The sequence below is a fragment of the Anopheles ziemanni genome, chromosome 2 (genome assembly GCF_943734765.1).
Source record: "Anopheles ziemanni chromosome 2, idAnoZiCoDA_A2_x.2, whole genome shotgun sequence".
Lineage (NCBI taxonomy): Eukaryota > Metazoa > Arthropoda > Insecta > Diptera > Culicidae > Anopheles > Anopheles ziemanni.
In genome coordinates, this window is record NC_080705.1 from 78,502,458 (window position 1) to 78,525,904 (window position 23,447).

Below are 23,447 nucleotides of genomic sequence, written 5' to 3' on the forward strand. Positions count from 1 at the left end.
ATGCTGTACATAACATCCATGCAATCTGGAGTTTTTTTTAAACCTTATTATTTACACCCACCGCCAGTTGAAAGCTAACGAAACTTTAACTGGAGTGAAAAATTGTGTTGTAGAAATGATGAAAAACAGCGTAAAATAAGGCGAGAAAAAACTTTAAGACTCCAGGTTGAACTGCTTTTTGCAGCTGATTGCATGTGCAACGTTGTGCTACTCAACCCTCTAGTCCAACTGCTCTAGTCAAAAAAAGGTGTCAGAGTTGAATAATAAAAAAAAACCCAGCACCAGCCGAGAAAACCGAATAATGAGCAAACGAGTTGCAATAACGAAGTAGAATGAGAAAAAATGAAACCATATCATAAATCATGCTGTAATTTGACAATCACTTTAGAAAGCTGAGAGAAACATTCCAAAACGGTACCAGCAAAACGAAGAAATGGCGAGCTACAAAAAAAAGGGAGAGAAGAGCTGAAGAAAACTGCAACTATTCAAAGTGGTTTTGGAGAAAGCAAAAAAAAAGATAACCACAGGAAATAAAACGTTCGTGCCATTCAAAAACCTGAAGTTTATATGCATGATAGTGCCACTGGCATCAACGTACGTTTTGGTTTTTGATTTGAAGCAGAGACCTTTTTTTTCTTCGACTTTCCGACCCGGGCCAGCCTTTCCACGGTCCGGCTCGTGTTGGGCAAAAGGACATCATACTCGAAAGAAAGCAAAAAAAAAAACCTAACCGGTTCTTCAACTATTTTCCCATTCATTATCATACCGCTTTTGAATGTTAATTTAAATTCTTTCCAAACGGAGCCGGAAGCTCCGCATGGAAGAGCGCGTGGGCCACTTTTCCGGCATTTCAATTAATTCAATCAACTTTTAATCACGAGTTCGGTTGCCTGAAGATAAAACGAACGATCGGTCGTGGCGGTCAGCGATGATATCGCTACGCAGTTTGCTAGTCGACTGAAAACCTAATTGTGATTCCTCTCTCGCCGTACTCCCGGGCGATAAAGACGAATTTGAATTCACTGAAGGCGCACCGTAATCAGTTCGCTTCGTGCAGGATAACCGCACGTCATAAATAATGGACTACCCGCTGCATAAACGCTTCCTTTTAGCGATTGCCTTTTTTACGATTATTTCAATCGATAAAAAATGACGATAAAAGTGTACCGCGTATTCGAAGTTACGTCCCAGTCGTGAGGAACGGTGGTCAAGGAAATTTGAGTTCCTACCCGGAAAGGCATCAGCGCGATCAACCAAAAGGCACGATAGCGCTGCCGGGTTTTGTTTTACGCCGTGTTCACTGCGAAAGCATTTTTTAAAACACCATAAAGATTAGGATGTGACAAAAATGTCACGTTTAGAGTAATTGTGCGCGAAACTCGGCGTATCGCAACTGGGGTCGGGAATAATCGGTGGTGATTGAATAAAACTGTTTTGGGAAACTAATAAGGTCGAAAAATATTCCCCTCAGAACACTCAAAATAAATCATTTAAGCACACCAATCGGCAAACACTAGAATACATTGCTTTGGAAACTTACCCGAATGTTTTTTAGGGGTCATTTTGACCCCTATTTGGAAAACGCTAAAACTTCACTATTTTTGAAGATTTTTCAAATCCGTAAAGTGTTACGTTTTGATATATTAATTGACTATCTTTTGACGTTTTTTTATGTACCTCTTCAAAATTCCGCTAGCTCGGTGTATAGCAAAAAAGATCGATATGAGTCGAATTTTCATCCTTTTCAACTTTTATTCTTTCAAAAAGTATCATGTAAATTCAGGGAAAAAGTGTGCGCTATGATGTTGATATATTAGGCCACATTTGAAAAATAGTTTCATATTTTTAAATTAACTTTGTTCCGTTATTCTGGACGTAAGCGTTTCGAAGCGTTATGCGCGATGCGTTACAATGGCAATTGGCGTTATTTTTAATCTTTGAGGCCAACTTATGGAGTCATTTGTAATGGCAAAAATATGATTTTAGTTTTTAAATGTTGCTCAACATACTAACTATCTAGCGCACACATCTTTTTTTTCTAGATTTACATTATAGATTTTGAATGAATAAAAGCTGAAAAAACGCAATTTCGACAGTTTTTGCTATAAACCGACCTAGTGGAATTATGAAGGAATGCATCGAAAAACCAAAAACGTCAAAAGATAGTCAACAAATATACAAAAAAGTAACAGTTTACGGATTTGAACATTTTTCAAAAATAGTGAAGTTATAGCGTTTTACAAGTAGGGGTCAAAATGACCCCCAAAAAGCATTTTGGGTATAGTCAAGTTGTTTCTCGGAAGTGTTCGAACAGAAAAATCTGAAATTTTTGTTTTAGATATAGATTTGGATTTTAAGAAAAACCTGATTTTATTTTCTGTAAAAATATTCAGCCGTTTTCGAGATACCAAATCGAAAACTACGTTAGGGTCAAAATGACCCCAATTTGGATTCTAGGGTTAAAAAAAATCCTTGCACAACTTTATTATTCCTTCACTAAATCGGTGTTCCTTCCTTCTGCCAAACTCTTCTTTGTTGTGTTCCTCGGGGAGCATTCCCAAGAACAAGTTTTATCAACCACTTTCACACAACTCCACGAATCCCGGCGAACCCGATCCCGTGCGCTTCGAACTCATAAAGAAACGTGTTCACTTCAACGGAAACAATTTGAGGGCAAGTAAAACGCATCCGTAACCTCTCCCGGGCACACCTTTGCATCCTCTTTCGGGTGAGTTGCTGCTCAAATTGGAATTTATTTCAACGTCTAATGAACGAAACAAACCATCGTTAGGCTGCAGGAATCGATACCAAGTAAAGAAGGCACGAAAGGAAGGGGGAGAGAAAAAATGACCACAGCGTAAGAAATATTCCATAAAATTTCGATTGCAACAGTGTCGCACCGGAACGGAGCGCACAGACACTGGCGGGTTTTTCGAAACGGCTTCTGCCGAACAGGGTAAGAAGAACGTCGACCACAATCATTTACCCAGGGCGGAAATAACGATTGCCGTGTCTTGTGAACCGGAAGCACCCACCCTGGCGTAAGGGAAAAGTTCTCCCCCGAACCCAAACGCGCTGCAACTGTGCCACGCAAAGCACGGACCCGGGGAGAAACTTCATCTTCCGAAAGTTCCGAACGCCACGATTTCCACCCGGTTCCGTAACGAGCAGACAAGTTCCAGGTAGGTGCCGGGTTTTTCGGTCGGATTCGACAACAATCGTTGGTTTGAGGTAGGAGACTTGCTTGGAGGCTTGGGCGGAGTTAGTTTCGGCTGGGGGGAACCAAAACACCAGCTGGAAGGTCGAAGCAGGCGACCAAAAACGACCTCACGACAACCGGACCATCACGACCCTCCCCATTGCTCACTTCTTTACCAATAAATGTATTCATTTGATTTATTTGCTAAACTTTTTCCAATACTCGCTTGAGCGTCCCGCTCAACCGAAACGGTCACACCAAACAAACCTGGAGGGGTCGATTTGGTTGGTTCCTTTCACGTACCGGTCCTTTTGGCCGGACCGCTTTTTCCATTTCCCTAGCACTCACACAAACGAGGGAAAAACAACCAGAAATGTCCATGTAACGATAGATGTTGATCCGTTTCCTTTTTTTGGTTTTTGTCTACCAGAGTCCCACACTTTGTTCGTGGTCGTGTTCATGTGCCCATGAAAAATGTACACTTCACCTCCGTACCTTCATTCTATTCTATTCCCTTCCCCACTTCCGGTTTTTTATCCCTCAACACCCCCAGCGATCCAAGGCTCTCGGATGTGGAACAATTTGCACCGCTTGAACCGGCTAAAAGAAAAGTAAAATGTACTCCCCAAACCAAAGGCTTCGATGCTTTGAGGTCCTCCGAAAGCAGGTAAGGGGTAAAAACAAACCCGATCAAACACCAACAACGAATCCTTCAGAACTTTTTTTTATCGTTCCCCCCCCTCCCAAAACGAATACCAAATGGATTCATTTCCCATCAACCCCTCCGTTACAGAAGTTTATTTGCAGCCGGGTGAAAAATCACACAGGGAAAAACGGTACATGCATAAGCATATCTCCTACATTCTGCCGAAGAAACTTACGAGTGTTCGATTTCCCGGTAATAAGTTTTTTTTTCATTCACCGCGCAAAAATAACGAGGGCAGAAGATCCCGAAGCGTGAACACGTGATTTATGGGCGGGAATAGTGTATTGAAATGTTGATTTCTCCGATTCTTCAGTCATCGTCAATCGAAAGATACGTACAATATTTTTTCAACTTCAACACATATTTTGACCTACTGCTTGGTGAGAAGTTCTCTAAAAGAAGGAGCCCCCGATAAAATAGAAAGTAAAACAATAATATGTTGATAATAATTAGATGGGAAACTGCGAATATCTGTAATATGTAATAACTAGTTCAAATAAATTCATCGATTGTGCACGAATCTGAGTTCAAAAGTTGTTCATAAACTTTTTTAAATCAGACATCACTGCTGAAAGACAGAAACCTTTCAACAACAATGTTCGTTCAGCGTTACCTTTCCAACGAGAAATCTGTAGTTAATAATTACACAGACATTAAATTGTAGCTTTACAATTATTTTACATTTCCGGCTGCTGGCTCCACGCTGTTGCTATCGCCCGGAAGCTTCCAGCTTTCCAGTTCTTTGTTCAAGCTGGTGCAGGATTATTTACTCGGGTTATTCCGTAGCATCCGGAACAAGGCAGCTTATGGGCAGACCGGACGAGGTAATACCGAGTGTTCCGGTCACCGGGCAATTCATGTTAATCGATCTCCAGTGCGCTCTTTCCCATCTTGTAACAGTTTTTCAACCATCATGACCATAGACTCGGAAGCGAAGGAAATGTACATTTGATGAAAATTTTCCAAGAACGTACGAATGTATTCCAGCTGATGGCGTGCAAAAGGGCAAAATTTGGGCCCGTAGTGAGTGGCAGAGGCACATTCGTCAAAAGCGAGTTCTTCCGAGCCAGGCAAATCTTCCCGTATGTTTAATTATTCCTAGTGTTTTATTTGATATCCCAGAGGGAGCAGATCTGCGTACCGTTTGAGCTGTTGCAGCAAGGAAAACGGCCGGAAGGGATGAAAAATGTGGTATCAAATAAAAAACCTGGTGAATTAATTAATCTGCGAGCCCTTTTAAACACTACTTACACTCTGCTGATTATTTTCGGAGAAACAGCACGAACGTAATAACTATTCAGTACGGGAATTGCACGGGAAAACCTATTTCATATCTAGAATAATAGCCATATTTTTTGAAAGTTTTTGTAAAATAACAAAAACGGCAAAAAAGGCTGTCCAAACCAAAAATAGAAGCAAAAACGACCATCAAAAGAGTAAGTTGCAACTCGTAAATGCATTGAATAAAGTAAGTTCAGATCAAATACGTTCATTGCAGTGCACAGTTTACAATAAATCGTTCCCAGTTGAAATTTCTTTAGTATCATGGTGAAACGAATAAAAAGACTCGATCGAAACCGTGCCCAAAAGCAACATAACTCGCGTTCCCGAAAAAGGGGTAACGGAATTTACCTTCCAGCAACCCACTCCCCCTTTGAAACAAACACTATCAGTCGGATCTTTGCCAATCGCTGGTACGCCATAATCGGGCTATTTGATCTTCCGTGCGCGGGGAGATCACGGTAAAAACGTGGCCTCTGTTTGCCGGCGCTTGCTGGGTTGCATTCGTGCGATGAATACTAAATATGCAAACCGATTTGCCGGCGCAAACCCGGTCGGAAGGACGGGAGTGCATGGCCGATGCGGTGCAAAAGCAAAACACAAAAAAAGAGGAAACCCAAATAAGTATACACCACAAGCGTGCAGGCTCGGGCTATCATGGTCCGACTTCATTTAGCTGCGGCCCCACCAGAGGCCAATTCGTTTTCGAAACCGGACCTCCCGGCACGGGCCGGGACAAGTGGACCGAACCAACGACCACGCGGCGGGAGCACGCGGCAAAGCCGACCGTGGGTTCAGCCCAAACGCTGGACCGGGCGCACGTTTTGGGATAGAGTGCGAAATTAAAACACGAAATGTAAACAAGCGTACTCAATTTATTTTATTCCCAATTGATTTTATTTGTCCAAACGTGACATAATTTATTCCGCCCGATATGACCAATTTGCGTGCCGGAGGGAGAGGGGGAACCGGGGGAGAACGGGGTGAATGTTGGGATGAGCAGTTTGTGAGGGGGGAAATGGATTACAATGGTTACCAGAAGCGAACAACTGGCCGGTCAACGTGCAATATGTAAATTGCAGTGTTGATGTTGATCCGAAACAGATTTTTATTATTTAAATTATTGTATTAATATTCGTGCTTTGTAGTTGAACATTTCAAACGAAACCCCGGAATGATCAAAACATAAATTGGAAATTTGTTGTGTACCAAATGATTTTTGATTTTTTAAGTGAATAAATATTTGAATACAACAAATGATAGAAACAATGAAAAACTATACACAACTAGTCTTATCCATTGATTTTCAACATCAAATCACAAGCTTCAATACCAATTAAAATCGAAAAACAAACTTGTAAATGAATCATGACCATGGTGTGAAGTGCGTAAATAAACATTTCTACAGAAACTCGTTGACTCATGTGGGAACCCGGTTCCAACTCTCCCGCAAAAAAGGGGTTTTCCCTCGATACTAACGACCGTAATGGTGCCTCAAATTACCTTTAATTCGACATTAATGCTTCCCGCAAGCATCAAGTGATAATTGCCGGGAGCACACAACACAACCGAAAGCCATTCGGGTGGGAGGGAAGAAAGACGAATTCAAATGTCACACATAATTTTAATCCTTCATAAATCGCCCGTGACGCTCCCATCGGAGTCGTATTAGTAAACGTATACTCGTACTTTTTTTCTGCCGTTCGTGTAAGCAATCTTTTCCACCGGCCGGTGATAAGGGTGTCATTTTATGCATACTTATTTGGACCCACCTCCATCCCCCGGTATGAGCTGACCCCCTCCGTTTCTACCCTTCGGGCAAATGGATAAAGCTTTGCTAAACGTTGCTCATAGCAGGGTAAAAGGGACGGTACCGGAACCTACCATCGGAGGTTCTTTTCATGACCCGCCTAACGGAAACTAAGCCCCCCCCCCCCTCCCCCTCCTCCCGTTCGTCGCCTCGTTGGGTGCATTGCTTAGCCGGAACAGATGAAATTAATTTTGTGTATGTTTATTTTATCACGATTACCGGGTGCGTTCCGGGGTTCAGGTTGGCGCTTATCGCGTATAGAATCGTTTCCGGGAGGCACTGATTTAACACACTGACCGTTACACGCGTTGCAGGTTGGTGTGGAAAACTCACAGACCGGGGTTTACTTCTTGGATGGCCTTTTTGGTTTTCTGTACCCTTGTCCCGTCAACCATCCGAAAGGGTGTTAGTCAACGATTTATCATCCTCCAGTACAGCTTGTGAGAGTGGAGAGGGGCGGGAGAGGGATGTGGGTAAGGGGGAGGGGGGGGGGTGCTGAATGAAAAGAGGATACGTTACACATCTTTCTCTAACGATTTTGGTGAGAAGTCAGAACTCTAGAAACACAGACTCACACGCACACATTTTTCCTTTCAGGTACCATTTGAAGTTCTTTCTTTCTACTCTAACTTCCCCTTGATATTTCTTCTTCCTCGTTTCGCGCTTTTAAGTTCTTCCGCTGGGCCGTTACTGCCCGCCACCATTTCCGAGCCTGACGTGATTAATTTGCATACCTTTTAGCGGACCGCAATTAATTTATTTTAATTATTTTTATGCAAGGCAATAAATTCCCGGCAAGTCTTACAACTTTGCTTTACGGCGAAACTGGGAATAAGGGAGAGGTAAATTTTATTTTTTCTTCATTTTTTGACACCATCTAATAAAACCACGGATGACCCAAACACACACACACACACACACACAGACCGCGCTTCGTGTAGTGAGAAAAATTAACTTACTTCCTCAGCGCATTGTCGCGCTTGATAAAGGGTAGATTAAGAGAAGAAACAAAAAACACGGCACCCCTGTCTTCACGCTTATAAGCGCTAACAGACACGGGATCGCTGCTGGCTAGTAAGGGGAATTTGTTAATTAGTCCCGGGAGAAAAGGATTTCGCTGAATTAGCGCTTTTGTAGCGCACGTGTCATGCACTAGCGCCTTATCGACGGTCGGACAGCCCGGGATGGAAAATGGAATGGAAATTCTTCGATCTGCGACAAGTAAATGGTGCGCATCTCATAAGTGCGGCCTTGAGGTGACATGGTTTCCCCCCTCCGACTTTTCTTTACGTTGTATTAAAAAAAAACAATTAAAAACCGGATTTGTTTTGTGACAAAAATCTACAGCAAAATCGCGTTTAAAATATTTAATTCATCCTTCTAGTTCCGTACGCAATCGCCTATCAAACAACTTCAAGGCCGAACATATTTTCTTCCTGCCTAATAGTGAATTTATCTCATGTTCTACCTCGCTACTGTTTGATGATTCCGTTTTCCACTTTGCTTACGGAATGCGGAAGTCACTCCCGAAAGGAACAGCCGGACGAAAGGCTAAACGAAGTCTTCGAATTCCACCCACACCCGAGGGGTGGCGAACCTTCGCTCCCGGTTGGCGTTTCCCTTATCTTATCCCTTTTGGAAGCTGTTTGTACGCCCACCACCGGAACACAATGGAATGTAATGCCGGTGCGACGCGTAAAGCGAAAGATGAAACCATCAAAAGGGACGGTATGCCTGGGTTGTGTGATAAGGGATGGTGATGGGGGAGGGGGAGGGTAGTGCACATGGTTATCCTTTACGTCTTACGAGCACCCGCGCGGCACGCTGGCAATACCTTTCCAGGGCGGAAGGAATTTTCCGGAATTGGCGTTGGCAGAAACCTAATCTATTTTCACTTCTTTACAAGCTCGTTATCGAGGGGCTGGGAAGCGTATAAACACACCCACATACAGAGATACATTCACATGCTAAGCTGAAGGGACCTCTACAAAGGCAGGCCACGGTGGCGTACGGTGGGTTTTCCCTTCTCCCAGCCACGTAATATCGCACACTGGTAAACCAGAACCGCCGGAAAGCTAAAAATGGAAATAGCATCTTGAAGAACGCCGAACGGTTTGGTATGGGGTCGAGCCACTATCGGTTCACTCGCTACACGCTCCGAGAAAATGGCAGCGCATAAAAGTCCGATCGTACCGAGCATGTGATTGACCAAATAGCCGGGACTAGCGATCGCCCGTGTGTGTTCGTTTCTGAAAGGAAAAGCCAAAATTGTTCTCAAAGACCGCACGCCGGCTATCCGAGCCCTAACGGCACTTGCAAAGTATCAACCTGAAATCTACCGTCAATCGAGAACGATGTGTCCTTTACCAAAATCCATACACTAGGTACGAGTGCATCTTGCGCGTCACCCCACCCAAAATGGTGAAATGGACCGTAATTGGCTGCATCAATGAAGGTGAGTGTGAGACTTTGGTAGACGACTTAAGGCGAAAGGATTTCCCATGCGGTTCTGTTTACTCTGCAAGCGATGGTAATTTTATCTCTACGCTGGTGATAGTATGTGACAAAAATGTTAAGTATTCGACTGATCATCTGCAATGGAATGCTTTGGTTAAAGGGGATGCGATTTAGGGAGTATCCACAAAAGACGTTTCAAATCCACGCACATAGATGACAAGCCATATTAACACGTTGACTGCCATGTCACCCAAAAGTGGGTGACAGCAGAAATCACCCCCAAAAAGTTTTGGACCCATAAATAAATAAAAATCCAACATACAAATTATAGTAATATTTAATATCAATTCTTTGGGAAGCTAAGTTTTTGCTTAACCTTCAAAAATTGTTGGTTTATTAAATGTTAGAAACATATTTTATTGAAAAAGATTGAACTAAAAAGGTGTGCTAAAAACGTTTGGCAGTCAACGTGTTAAATCATTTTTTAATACATCCTTACAAAAAGTCAAAAATGATCAATGTTTATCTCTACATTGAGAAAGTGTATAGCAAAATTCTGATTTCAATTGATCGAGTGCAATGTACCAATCGACGAGTAAAAATGAAAGTAAACAACAATAAACTGTATGAAATTATGATTTCAACATTACAAAAATATCCTTTTTTGTATGTGTCCATTTCATGATCACTTTTTATTTTTTATTATGTTTTTTACCAGTGATTAACAGTGACAAAAGTAATCCGGTAGTACGTTAAAATCAAGCTATGTCATTACAAGTGATAAACAAAAAAAACTAACAGGTAGCATTTGAGATTTTTTGTTCCAATAATAGTAGCCGAACATCTGATATGTCAAAATCAGCCCCCAATCAAAAGCCAATCAGATTCGATAGCTATTTTCCGAAATATTTGATCATGCATTTCCAGGTCATATTAATTTTTCCAATTCACTGGAATAAGTGGCCTAAAGCCAACTACAAAGGGCATAGGAAACGCAATCCGTCCTTATCGAGACACGATTCCGGTAATGCTATTACCAGCTCCAATGTGCTCCAAACATTACCATGTCAACCGAAAATGTTTCCACGAAAACCAACTCAAAACTGTCATTCAACCGCACAGAGTAGATATTTTTCGCCACTACCCCCTTCCCAGCCTCGGCACAAACAGCCCCAAACTAAGCCTCTCTGTCTCCCTCTCTCGACATCTATAATCAAATATTCATTAGCCGAACGTTGCGCGTGCGAAAGGGGGGATTCCCAGGGATGGACTCGAACGGTTCCAGCATCCACCAGCACCTTTCCGGGCGATTTTGCAATATGTGCCGCCACCCGCAAAAGCGCAACAAAAGCCCTAAAAACCTAATAGCCACAGCACACTGAATGAAATATGGATATGTTCCCGGTAACGCAAACGAGTTCCGTGGAAGGGTTTAAAACGTTAGTTTTAGGGACACATCGATGTCGAATATTCATATTGCAAAAAAGTGGCATTTGATTGACCGTTTGATGGTTTTATCAAAAGAAGCGAATTGGAAAAAAAAGCTTTGGAAATATCAGCACTCAAATGACTAAACGGGGAAGCATTGAAGTGATAAGCCGAAAATTGAGCTTTATTTACAGATAGTGATGATGAATGTACATGAATTCGTAATGGAGTGCATTCGTAGAAAATTGAAGCTTATTAATTACTGTTCATATTATTATCCCTATTTTTATAGAAATCTAACCGTTAAAGTGTTGACATGCAGGTATAAAACCACTACCAATGCAACCATTGCACACGACAAACATCACACTCATCCTGAGTTCATATGTCCGTCGTTTGGTCAATTTTTAATTTTCATATTTCACCTACTGTCGATGCGTTTCGGCCGTTTGTTTCCACTCGCGCAGCGTTTCCGGTGGCTCGAATCTTGACCCCTCCAGGTTAAAACCGATTGAACCCAGGTCGGGGCCGTCCTCGGTCACTTGGTGGCGGGGACATGGGTTTAAATAAATAAATGATCAACCGTGCTGCTGCATCCGAAATGAATCCGAAATGGTTGACTTTCCCGGCCAGTTCAACTCTCTCTCTCTCGCTCTCTTTCGCCACACTCGTGCGTTGTGACCGTGCATCGATGTACCTCACCCGAGGCCCCGAGCCCCCCGGGGAAGAAACGAGTTGGACGAGGTCACAGCCCACAACAATGCAGCCTGCATTGAATTAGATGACGTCTGCTGTGAACGTGGTGCGGCACCATATTTTCTGCATCGCAAATGCACCCACTGCTTCACCGAAAAGCGAACACCGGCTGGGGAGGGGGAAGGGGGGTAGCGAATTCGAATGCATTCCGGATGCCGTGCCGAATAAATGCTGCGTTGGGTGCGAGCCGCTGCGCTGAGTGGGGCAGTTTTAATTGCTTTCATCAAATTATTGATCAACGATAACTACTGACATTCAGGGAACACGGAAGGCTATCGGTGCGGCGCGACATGCCATTGAAATTATCATATATATGCGGGGACAACAGAAGGGATGATGTTGGGGATCGGTTACATTTCCATTTATTCGTTGGCAGAATGACTTTAATCCATCCCGGAGATTCACCTGTTAATTATGAGCAAACGAGCAAACGGGGTTTGAAAACAATTTTGGAAATTTTGTAGGTCGCTCATTTGAGGCAAACAATTATTTTGAGCCTCTAAACCAATAATGGAAAATGTACGATTCATTTGTGATGGCAAAAAGGTTCATATAGGAAAATTTAAAATAGTTTAGTTTAAACTTTTGCCAGTTCTAAACTACTTCTTGCTAAAGTTTGTTCGAAGGGAATGAACAGAGTGGGTTGCATGGCCAAGGCGCACACGGCACAATAAAGCTAAAGTACCCAATCAAACTGGATTAGATGGGTGATTTAAGCATCCGCAGCGTACGACGCACAACGAAACTGGGCCAAAAGCGGGACCGAAAGCCGAAAACGACGATGCCAGGCCATTTATTAGACTGCTGCGAGTGAGAGCTCGATTAAATCCCCAACGATTACAACGTCCCGGGAAAGCATTCTCCTCCCACTCCAACTCCGGGACTAACGATGTAACCGGTAATGTATCCTTCAAGGATTCCTGTAGTCGTCTTAAGCGCACCAGAACCACCCTTTCCACCCTGCGTAACGCATCCTCCTCATCCTCCTTGCTATCCCGCCGCACTGCAAACGATCAGCGTTAGTGTTGGGAAAACTTTCTCCAACACCACTTCCCTTTTTGGCCCGGAACGGTTGATGGAGAGCGTGTGAAACCGAAAGACGAAGGTGGTTAGAATCTGGGTCGAGGTCTTTGCTAGCGGGTACATTCCTGTGGGAATGGAACTGATTTTTTCTTCTTCTCTTTCTCTCTCGCTCTATGTTTGTATCCCAAACAACCTTCACTACAGCGCTCCTGTACTCCCGGTGCGGAGTAGATTGGCCCACCCACCACCCTGTCGGGTGACAGCCGGGTGTCAACGCCGGCTTCGGCACAGGAAAACTTTAACCCCTTTGGACCATCTTTGCACATAAAACCTAACTTGATGTTCATCCTTGCGGGGAGGGTGGTTAGTGTCGATTCCGTACCATCGATGACACCCGGGGATCCGGCCCCCTCTCTCCCCTCCCGGTGTGGTAGAGGCAGAAGGCTAGAGGCTGGCTGAAAATGTACTAAACCCTCCCAATACCTAAAACCGGCGTGGTTGTTGTACCGAAAGTTGCAAAGAAGTGGCGTTAATTACTCTATCTCGTCACCGCAAAATTGCTTCGGTTTGCAGCAATGTGTCGCACTTCCGGCACTCGAATCTTGGGGCTCAGCAAACACACTCGATACGTAAAATTTACGGGCAGCGGCTGAGGTTTAGCTCACTACATGGAAGACCGATTGCAGCCATTCTTTACCAAGGTAGTGGGGAAAAACTACTTATTCAAAGACACGAAACAATTGCGTTTGTTTGAATAGTTTATACAAAGGATAAACTTTTTTTTTCTATTTTCATGAACTCGATATGTTTGAAACATGTTCTTTAACACATAGACACATAGAATCTTTTAGTTTATGAAAAGTAACTTTGAAAACATATACTTTGAACTAAGTTTGATACTAAAACAGAAGGGGTAAAGATTATTTTAAAATATTCAAAAATAAACTAAACATCATAAGAAACGGTAGCTAAACTAAATGTCTCATAGACTAACTGATGAGTTCTTATGTTATAACAATATGATACTTTTGGTTTAAAATACTCAAGAGTAGTTTTAGACATCTAATAAGCCCCATAATGAAGGTAATATTGCTTTTACTACTGCTTCCTCTATCAACTCACGAAGAAGATCGATTGTAAGCCAAGATTGTAAGACGTCGGCAGGCATCGAGATCCTCATTGTGATGCGCAAGCTGCTAATTAGTTGAAACGCTTTCATGCTCTCGAAAAATGTTCTCGAACCGAGGAGGAACGCCTTCCTGGTAAGGCTATCGGCTTCCGAGCATTATTTGTAAGACCCTATTAGTGATGCAGTTAATACTCTTCCCATTATGCTCACGGAAAAACGCGTCCGAGCAGTTCAGGTACACGAACCTCCGACTAATGCGCTTTCGTTTAATTAAAGGCACGTCAAACTTACACCTTCGGTATCGCCAACCAGAATTGAGTTTCTTACTTGAAACCAACCGAAGAATACTGGTGGAGGAAACCAATAGCATGCCAGATTCTCACTTCGCTCGAGCCAACAACACTGCAACTTGACGGTTGTTTGAGAGCCGATCGAAAAGGGTCCCTACACCAAGTCACTCCCGGGAATGGGTTTCGTACACGATTCCGGGAACCGTGCGACAAGTGTGCGCAATGTTGAGCGAAAATTGAACACCACCTACTTGAATATTGTTCGGCCGGAATCGTGGCTGTACGTTGCCAAAAACATGGTGCACGGCAACACTTGCAACGGTACTTACCCTTGTTTCCCATTGTCGTCCTGTGGTAGAGTATTATTCTTTGGGTCGCGCTGCCAAAACCGTGAACCTGGCCCCAAAAATTCAACACAGAAAAAGGAAACACAGTCCCCCGTCGCATCGGTCTGACAGCTTTGCGGTTAATTTGGTCAATGCTTTCTAATACCCAGCTGCAGCAGCCGTGTTAGTTGGATGTATTTGCCGCCGGTTCGGGTTCCCGTTTTCACTATCGCGAGGAACAATGTGCAGGTTGTTCATAGCGAACACTGAAACCAAAGTCGGAAGAAACCAATTTTGAAAAGTCAGTTCGAGGCCAGATGAAGGGTTTTCACGACACATTTTCTTCCATGTGACACATACTATCGTGAAATTTGGTTTGGCATTTTCCTTAAAACGTTGTAATTTTTCAGGTGAGATTTCTACTAAATTGTATTGTACATAGCATAATTTACATCACTGCCCATTTCAAAGAAGAGAGCAGCAATTAGCTTTAACACGTTGACTGCCACGGCTATCATTTTTGATAGCCAGCTGTCATTAGTTCTAAAAAGTTTTTACCCCATAAATAAATGAAAATGCAACATAAAAATTCTAGTAATATTTAATATCTATTCTTTAGGAAGCTAATTTTTTGCTTAGCCTACAAAAATCGCTAGTTTAATAAATGTTATAAGAGAATTTTATTTAAAAAGATTGTACTAAAAAGGTGTGCAAAAAACGCTTGGCAGTCAACGTGTTAAACAAGTTTTTTTACATTTTCACGGATATTTTTATAAACTGCATTGAATATGATTCGACTTGACATTGCCAAAATCGCTTTCTGTGAAAATTGTTGATACATTAACACGTTCCGTACCGCGTCACCCAAATATGGGTGACAGCAGTTCTAGTTCTAAAAAGTTTTTGACCCATAAATAAATGAAAATGCAACATAAACATTATTGTAATATTTTATATAAATTTTTGAGAAGCTGAGTTTTGCTTGGCCTTCGAAAACAATCGGTTTAACAAATATTATAAACAAATTGTGATTTGAAAAATTGTACTAAAAATTGTGCTAAAACGCTTGGTACGCAACGTGTTAAATATTAAAGTACAATAAAACATGTTCTACATATACTCTGAAATAAAACAGTTCAAAAACACATTTCAGCCACAAGGAAGCTTTACATTCCAACTGGCAAGACGTTTCAGTCGAGACTGTTTGCTGGAAGACTGTGAAAATCGGAAACAAACCCGTACCGGAAGCAAAAGGACACGAAACATCGAGCAGCGAGCGACTAGCGTACGACTTTATTGCAGTGCTTAAATTAGCACAATTCCTGAACTTCAACTGTCCTACGCTCCCGATCCAACGGGCATTAGTTAGTTCGTGCAGGCCGAGAGGAGGGCCAAAGCAGAACCGGTGCGACGACTCCGGGGCCACTTCAGCACTTCTTCAGCAGGCACTTCCTTCCGGAAGCCGGTGCCGTCGGAACGTCGGTACTATCATAACAAAATCTTGTTATGTACGGTATCGAGATTTGTTAACGAGATACGTTTTGGAGCTAATTTAGGGAAATCGGGTCAAGCCGAGGCGCAGGCACAAGGCAGGGTTGCGGAAGGCTCGGCCGGGGATTCGGATGCGATCCGGAAGGCCGGAAACGTTTGCTGCACGAACACTAAGCGCCCGGGGGTATTATGTGCGAAGTGTGAGAACATTTAGCCGTCGGAGCTTTTCCTATTATCGGTCCCCGGAAGTTCCGGACGAACGGGGTTGGAAGGCCGGAGGATCGGCAGCTTAGCCTGCAGGCTGCCCGGAAAGCTCCCAGTGGGTAGGTGCCAGCGTCGAGAAGAAGGGGTTTATGTGGAGATGTTGCCTTCCAGCGAAGGTGTCTTCGAAATGGCATGCACCGGTCGGCTGCTTCGAATGTGCAATCGATGATGCTTGATGGTTGCTGACGAGACATAAGTAGCATTATGTGTGATTTTGCAATCGCTGCATAATGAACGGCATTCGGAACGGATTCGAAAGGCAGCCGACTACACAATTTACGGTGATTTGATATTTGAAGTATCACAGTGAAGATCGGGAGACGAGTTTGATTCATGCATTTTGTGACGCATTGAACTGACGGCCCCAATGTGCATTCATTATAAATCGCATTCAAAGAAGATTAATAGAGCAATTTTCATTGATTTGAAAGACAAAAGATTGTTGAAAAGGTATGAAAACAGCATCACTTCATATTTATATCATATTATTCATATTGAAGTAACTTACAATAAGCATTTTATTTCGTTTGAACGAGCTTCACTTAACATTTATCCCTGTTGGTATTTAATTAAACGTTGCTCTTTCCACTCCAATGCGATGCAAACTAGTTCAACCGTCTGTCGGCCCATAAAACGCACCATAAAACAGCGTCTGGCTGCACATATGGTTCAAGCATCTGCTGCTGTTCCGCGTAAACCAAAGTTAGAAGCTCTTCGGTGCAGAATCTCAAGTACGGTTACTGTTTTGCCATCCTGACCACTCAGCACTGGACGTGGGGTTCGTCTTCCAACGCCAGGGTGTCAATCAATTAACAGTTTACTATCACTCGTTTGCAGGATTTGACCCATTACTGAACCCCCGACGCCACTGCTGCTCGTGGTCAGCAAGCATAACGCTGGCAGGCAGGAAGGGAATCTTGCCCAACGACTTGCTGCGTGCGCTGCATTCTCGTACTAAAATGGCGGTCGAGATGTGGTAAGGTGAAACGGAAACCCAGCCCCTTCCACTGCACGGGGAGTATGCATAAATGGAGAATAATGGGCAGCGCAGGAAATTACAAACCCAGCTTTCTCGTGCCGTGAATGCCCTGCCCCAAGACACATACGGTACGTCCGAGAGCAACAGAGTGGCTCATCATTTCTCGCCATTTCAAGTGAAGCAAGTAACCCTAGCATTCGCAATTAATGTTTGCGAGTGCCAACATCGAGGGACAGGGATGAGGAACGAGAGATACAGCACGATACAAAGCACTACACATAGCACAAGGGTGATTAAAACCGAAAACCGAAACGGAACTACATCCCACCGTCACTGTCTAGCATTGTCATCATAATTAATATTATCACCGTCGCTCGTTCACCGACCGCGGTGGCTAATTATACCATTTCGGGCCATGCTGGCCAGTGTTACACTCATGATTGCTCACAACACGCTACGTGCCGTATGCACTTCGCCTGATGAACGCCAGAAAACGAGCTTCCATGTGCAAACATTGTGATTTGTTTGGATTTGCCTTGGGCACACACACGCGAACTCGCGATCGGGACGAACGCTGGCAAGCGGACATGCGATGTACCAACAAACGGGCCAATGCACCGCACAAGTGAAACTTGGTGCGCCTCGAAACGCTACAAATTAACTACAAATATATGACAATAGATGCGCCTTAAACGTTTAATTAGTTTTCAATGTTGCTCTAGTGCTGCGGGCTGTTTGATAATAAATCAACACATTTTATCATCCAACGACTTGAATTTAAACCACTGTACCACATCTTAATATTGGAATTCCAAAAAAGTCTCATAAGGAGGCACCGTCAGCCATTCAAAATTTTTAACCTTAAAGCAATCCTTGTTAAAGAGATAAATATTAAATGACGGTATTGCGGGGACGAAATACTTTTAAAAATATTTCTTATTTTTCCATGCGCATGGTTGTATCTCTTATTTATTTATTGTCGTCTACCAGAAACTTCTTCATCTGGTGATCTTGTAGTCTTGGTTCTGAGAAAGAGTTGTCGAGTAAATAGACATTTTCCTCTCATTTTTCCACCATTTCAAACTTTTTTCTTTCATCATAATTAGTTCAATACGTAAATAATAGTTTTTTTTTTAAAACCAGGTTCAAATTTCCGAATGAGAAATTGATTCCACAAGTTCGCCAAACGACAGATCAAAGGGTTGAATTCATTCCTTAGAGTTGAGTCCACGATGGAGACGCCTAATACTTCAAGTGCTTAATGTTTTGGACAAAAACTAATAGCTCATGTTCAAAAAAACTTCATCTGTTCGTGTTTATGTTCAAAAATACATTTTTTGCGGGGACGAAATACTTTTAAATATATTTCTAGATTTCCCTCAAATCCTCATGTTCATGTGCATGCTTATATCTCACATTCATTTATTGTCCTCCACCAGACATTTTTTCTTCTGGTGATCTCGTAGTCTTGGTTCTGAGAAAGAGTTGTCGAGTATATCTTCTCCAGATTTTCCCAGCATTTCAAACTTCTTTCATCATGTAATAATTAAATCTGCATAGAGCTAATAGTTTCCATTCAAAACAGGTTCAAATTTCTGAGTGAGAAATTAATTCCACTAGTTCGCCAAACGACAGGTCAAAGGATTGAATTCAGTCCCTAGAGGTGAATCCACGATGGAGACGCCTAGTACTTCAAGCACTTAATATTTCGGTCAAAAACTAATAGCTCCTGTTCAAAAAAACTTTATCTGTTCGTGTTCAAAACAATATTTTTTAAACATATAAGACATTCTGATTCTTTGCAATTGGCAAAAACAATTTTTTTTTATTGTTTCATTTGCTCCGTGCTATAGAAGTAGTCTAGATAGATCCATATAAAAGAAGCACACCCCGAATACGTTAGTTAGTTGTTGAGCAACCAGTCAACCCGAAACATTTATAATAAACCTGATTCCTTAATTACAAGACTCCTTAAGTAATATTTTTCATCTAACTCAAACAGAAACATTAACAACATGTAGCACTACTGCCGCTGGAAGCTGTTAGCTAAAATGCAATCCTTTATTTATCACTTCTTACCTCATTTAATATGCCGTTCTGTCTGCTGCAAATGAAAAGTGACAGCGAATCTTCCCTGGGTACTTCATATTGAGAGTGATTTAATTAAATCTACCTTTCCAGCTGCCACCGACAAAATGTTTGGCTCGGCATGTTCACATGGATGCGTGTATGTGTATGAGAACCCCGCATAAGGAAAATGAGAGTGGTGTGTGTCAAATAAAAATAGCTTTTATAACGCCAGTGGAGTCCTATGGGAGTTACTTACGCTCGTCACAGGCTCGGCTAAAAATAAGATTACCGCCGGCAAGTAATGAGAAGCCGGGCCTGATGTGCATGTGGCAACGTTTACATTCCTTTGATCGTCTTACATTCCACCCCGTCGGGACCCGTGGAGCTGTAAGCCGTTGACTGCTGCGTCGGTGCGACGCAACCCACAGCAAACAACCTTACGTCACTTGCTGTCAAGTGTCGCTGCGTGCAAAGAACTCGCCGAGGATGCGGGGAAAGGTCGCGGAATGATGAGTTTCTAGCCATGCGAAAGCAGCGGAATTTCACCGAGATTAAAGAGACAACATTTTCGATGGAAAAGCATCTGTCAAGCTATTCCACGTGGTTCCATTGATGTTCCACTGATCAGTGGCATCAACAAAGGGTTCACCTGACGCCATAAATTCATGCTCCAACTTGTCTACATGCTCTCTCTCTCTTTGTCTCTCTTTTTCTTTCTCTCTTTCATACACTATCATTTTCACTCTTTGACTTTCTTTTCGCCTAGCGTCGTCCTCTTTTCACAACCTTTCACCATTCCTCCCGGGATGGTAAGAAACCGTACACGGGCGCTGGTTAATGCACCCGACGCTTCTGGTGCTTCGCTCGTCCCTTTGCCGGAAAAATGTATGCCCGCTCACCGAGCGCAGCCAAGCACAACCCGGCACCCCGGGAAGCGGAATGAATAATTAATCCCGAAAGGAAAATGTTAATTAATTCATAGCTTGAAGAACATGCGCTAATTAAATTTATATCACAATTATCATCTCATTAGATGTGAAATTTATTTAATTTCCCTCCCACCCAATCAAGACAAGAGAGGGGCGTAAGAAAGGAGGGGAAAACAAGAAAACGAACGAAGAGTCACGAAACCACGGTGGTTTCTTCGCGTACATGTTGGGTTTCCATCATTTCGCGGCAAGCGAAACCACACTCGAGCCACACGAGAAACACGCACCAGCTGGTTCGATGATGCCACCGAAAGGAACTTTCAGACACCCGGTAAGGACACTCCCGAAGGGTGGGTTTCCACGACACGGTGCCGCATCAGGCGACTCTTCGTAATTCTTTACGATTGCCGTGAGTTTCCCTTTTGCAGTAACTTCCCTATCAACACTGACGAACTTATTTTTGACTGAAATCTATTTATATCTTTATGCCTTATGAACCATCTATTTGTCACATGCAAAAAAGAAACAAATTAAAACAAATTAGCACAAAACAAGGTAAAAATTAAACCAGTAAAAGCAAATGGATCAACGCAGTAAAATATGGGCTGTTTCCGAAGATGCAAAAGTGTTTGCAACGGGGACAAAGTTACTGCCTGGTACGCCCGCGGTAAATTCGGTCGGGATCTTTATGGCAACGGAAGTGTTCGCACAAGAGTCACTTTGTGGTAAACTTTTCACACCCAACGAAAGCGATAAGCACTCGAATTAGGTGGATGCACCGCATCAGATACGCATACCCGTCGGGGAAAACTCTCGCGGAGGTTACGCTGGACCGGTTGGTGGGGTTGGGTGGGGTGTGGGGGGGAGGGGGGGGAGGTCCTGGTGGAGGGCAGGCAAAACAACGCCTACAACAAACACGACAACAGCACGGAACGTCCTTTCGGATGTGAGTGTTTGGAGTTTATGTGCTGCTTTGGAAGCCGGCTCCGGGTTTGGTGCGAAAAAGTTCCCACAGAAAGCTTCGCAAAAGATGACAAATGGAGCTAAGTTTGGGCGAGGGGGGGAAAAAGTTAAAGTAACAAACTTTTACCTGCCTTTTTAGCAGCACTACCGGAATGCAAGTTTTCCCCTCTTGTTGCTCCCTCGTTCAAAAATAGCGCAGAAAAGTGTTCGGCTTGCGAACTTTTGCAGGATGGTAATTGCAACCGAACCGAACGTGGCACCTTTTCCCATTCACTGGGCAGGTGCTTAGTGTGTGGGTGCTAAACTTTTGCATTTGTTTCGAAAAAGATTACCCTCATTACCTGCCCCCCTCGGCAGGCAGTACCTACTCCGGGCACCCGTTTCTTGCTCATTTATGTGCAAAGTGGTCGGCAACCTTTCAGGACCGATAACTATGGCGGAACTATTCGCGGGCTAAGATGAACGCCCGGAGCTTTTTTTCTTGGTAATAATGTATTTAAAGATAAATTCTGTTTCGTAAGATCGCAGCTCAGGCACCGTGTAACTGTGAGCGAAAAAAAAAGAAACAATGTCAACGCAATCCAACAAGGATGCTTTACGATCGCGTTTGCATCGAAAAGTAAAAAAAAATCAGCTAAAAGCAGCGAAACTTTTCCGAGTGCATTCTGAAGAGCCCTAGAAAACCGCTCTCAAAAAGTAAATCTTCGAAAGGAGGAAAATTGTAGCAGAATGAAAAACAAAATTCGCAAAGTTAGAAGTAATAAAAGAAACGCCATGATTGGAAACACCAAAACCACATTAGCCAGAAAAATAACCTTAAATCACATTTCTACCATCCCCGCGCAAGAGGGAGAGAGAGAGCGCGACGGTAAAAGCCAAACCACTACCGAAGCGGGGATAGTTAGAAAAATTTATCGATTGCATTGCACCAAAACGACAAACCGGTCGGTTCGGTTCAACTTGAAAGAAACTATCGTCGAAAATGAACCCTCAACGATCGCAGAAAGTTTTCTGCAATTTTTGCCCGATGCTGCAGAGCTTCGCTGCACACTTTTACCTCCCTTCCTTCCACTCCCTTCTTCCCCGGCAAGTTTGCAGAAAGGAAAGCAATTCGTTTTTACTGCACCGAGCGAAACATTTGCCCGTTACGTTCGATTCATTGAATTTTCTAATTTAGAAATCAAAAACGGATTCTCGTCTGTGCGAAATGTGGAGTGGGTGTTTCCACCCCCCTCCTTCACAATCTCAAGGACTTTTTTTCAGGCGTAAGGGAAAATGTCTTGCTTGCAGCCTTACACCATTCTCCGAACACACAGTCATTGCGGTCATTATTGTAGCAACAACGTTATGCAATCATAATCGTGAAACTTGGAACGTGATGTAATTAAAGCTATTTCGTGCAGCGAACCATTTGGGAGGGTATTCCCATTCCAAACCTGTGTGTGTGTATGTCGTATGCCGACGTGTTTTAAGTGTGTCGCGAAAGTGGCACCGAAAGGCACTTTACATGAAAACTTGCCTTTGTTTCGGTTGGTTTGTGCAATTGCTTCATCCAACTTTGTTGGTTTTTTTCGTTTTGTCTTCACTTCTTAGCAAAGCCGTTAGTGAAGGAAATTAAACAATTAGTTCCTGTAAGGAAAAGATAACCGCATCATACCGAAAATGCCCCGACGAATGAAAGAAAAATCCCATGCACAATGCTTCCATTTCGGTGCCCGAAACACCTTTCGACAGGCATTTCTCCGTTGACATGCGACCCATTTTCCGATACTTTCACCGGCGCGGAACGGTACTACAAGCACTCTTTCTTAAACGTGCATCTAAGATGTTTTCGCCCGATGTAGCGGCAGTAGTTTTACACGCCAACAGACAACACTTTCCACTTACCGAAAGCATCTGCATCCGAACCAGCAAGCTCGGGGACTGGAATAAATGGAAGGAAAATGGTAGCTCGCCCTTTTGCGACAATAAAATGTGGACGGGCGAGGGTAAGAAATTGCACACCATTGAGCTAGTCCAAGTCCGAGTTTGGAAAAAAGGCTACTAGAAGTAGAGCTACAGGTTTTTTTCCCTCCTCCTTATCTCCAGCCTTCATTAGCAAAAAATAAACACACAAGAGAAAAGCACACGACTCGCAAACCCAAAAGTAACGACGTCGTTTTTCTTCAACTCGCCAACTGTCTTCTCGGCGCTGTAGGTCGATTCTGCTGCACTTCACGGGACACTTACAATGCACAAGCCCCTTAAGACGGTGGACGAGTCGGCCGTGAAAGCGGCAAAAAGCGTAAATCTGATAGGAAATGTTTCTCGCCACTCTTCGACGTAGTTTGTTCCCGGTTTTTTTTT

At 43.2% G+C, this 23,447-nt stretch overlaps 1 protein-coding gene across 1 annotated transcript in view; it reads left to right on the forward strand.

Annotated features, from left to right (window-relative positions):
- Positions 1 to 23,447, forward strand: part of LOC131294445 (uncharacterized) — a 68,651-nt gene that overhangs the window by 5,845 nt on the left and 39,359 nt on the right. The window lies entirely within an intron of this gene.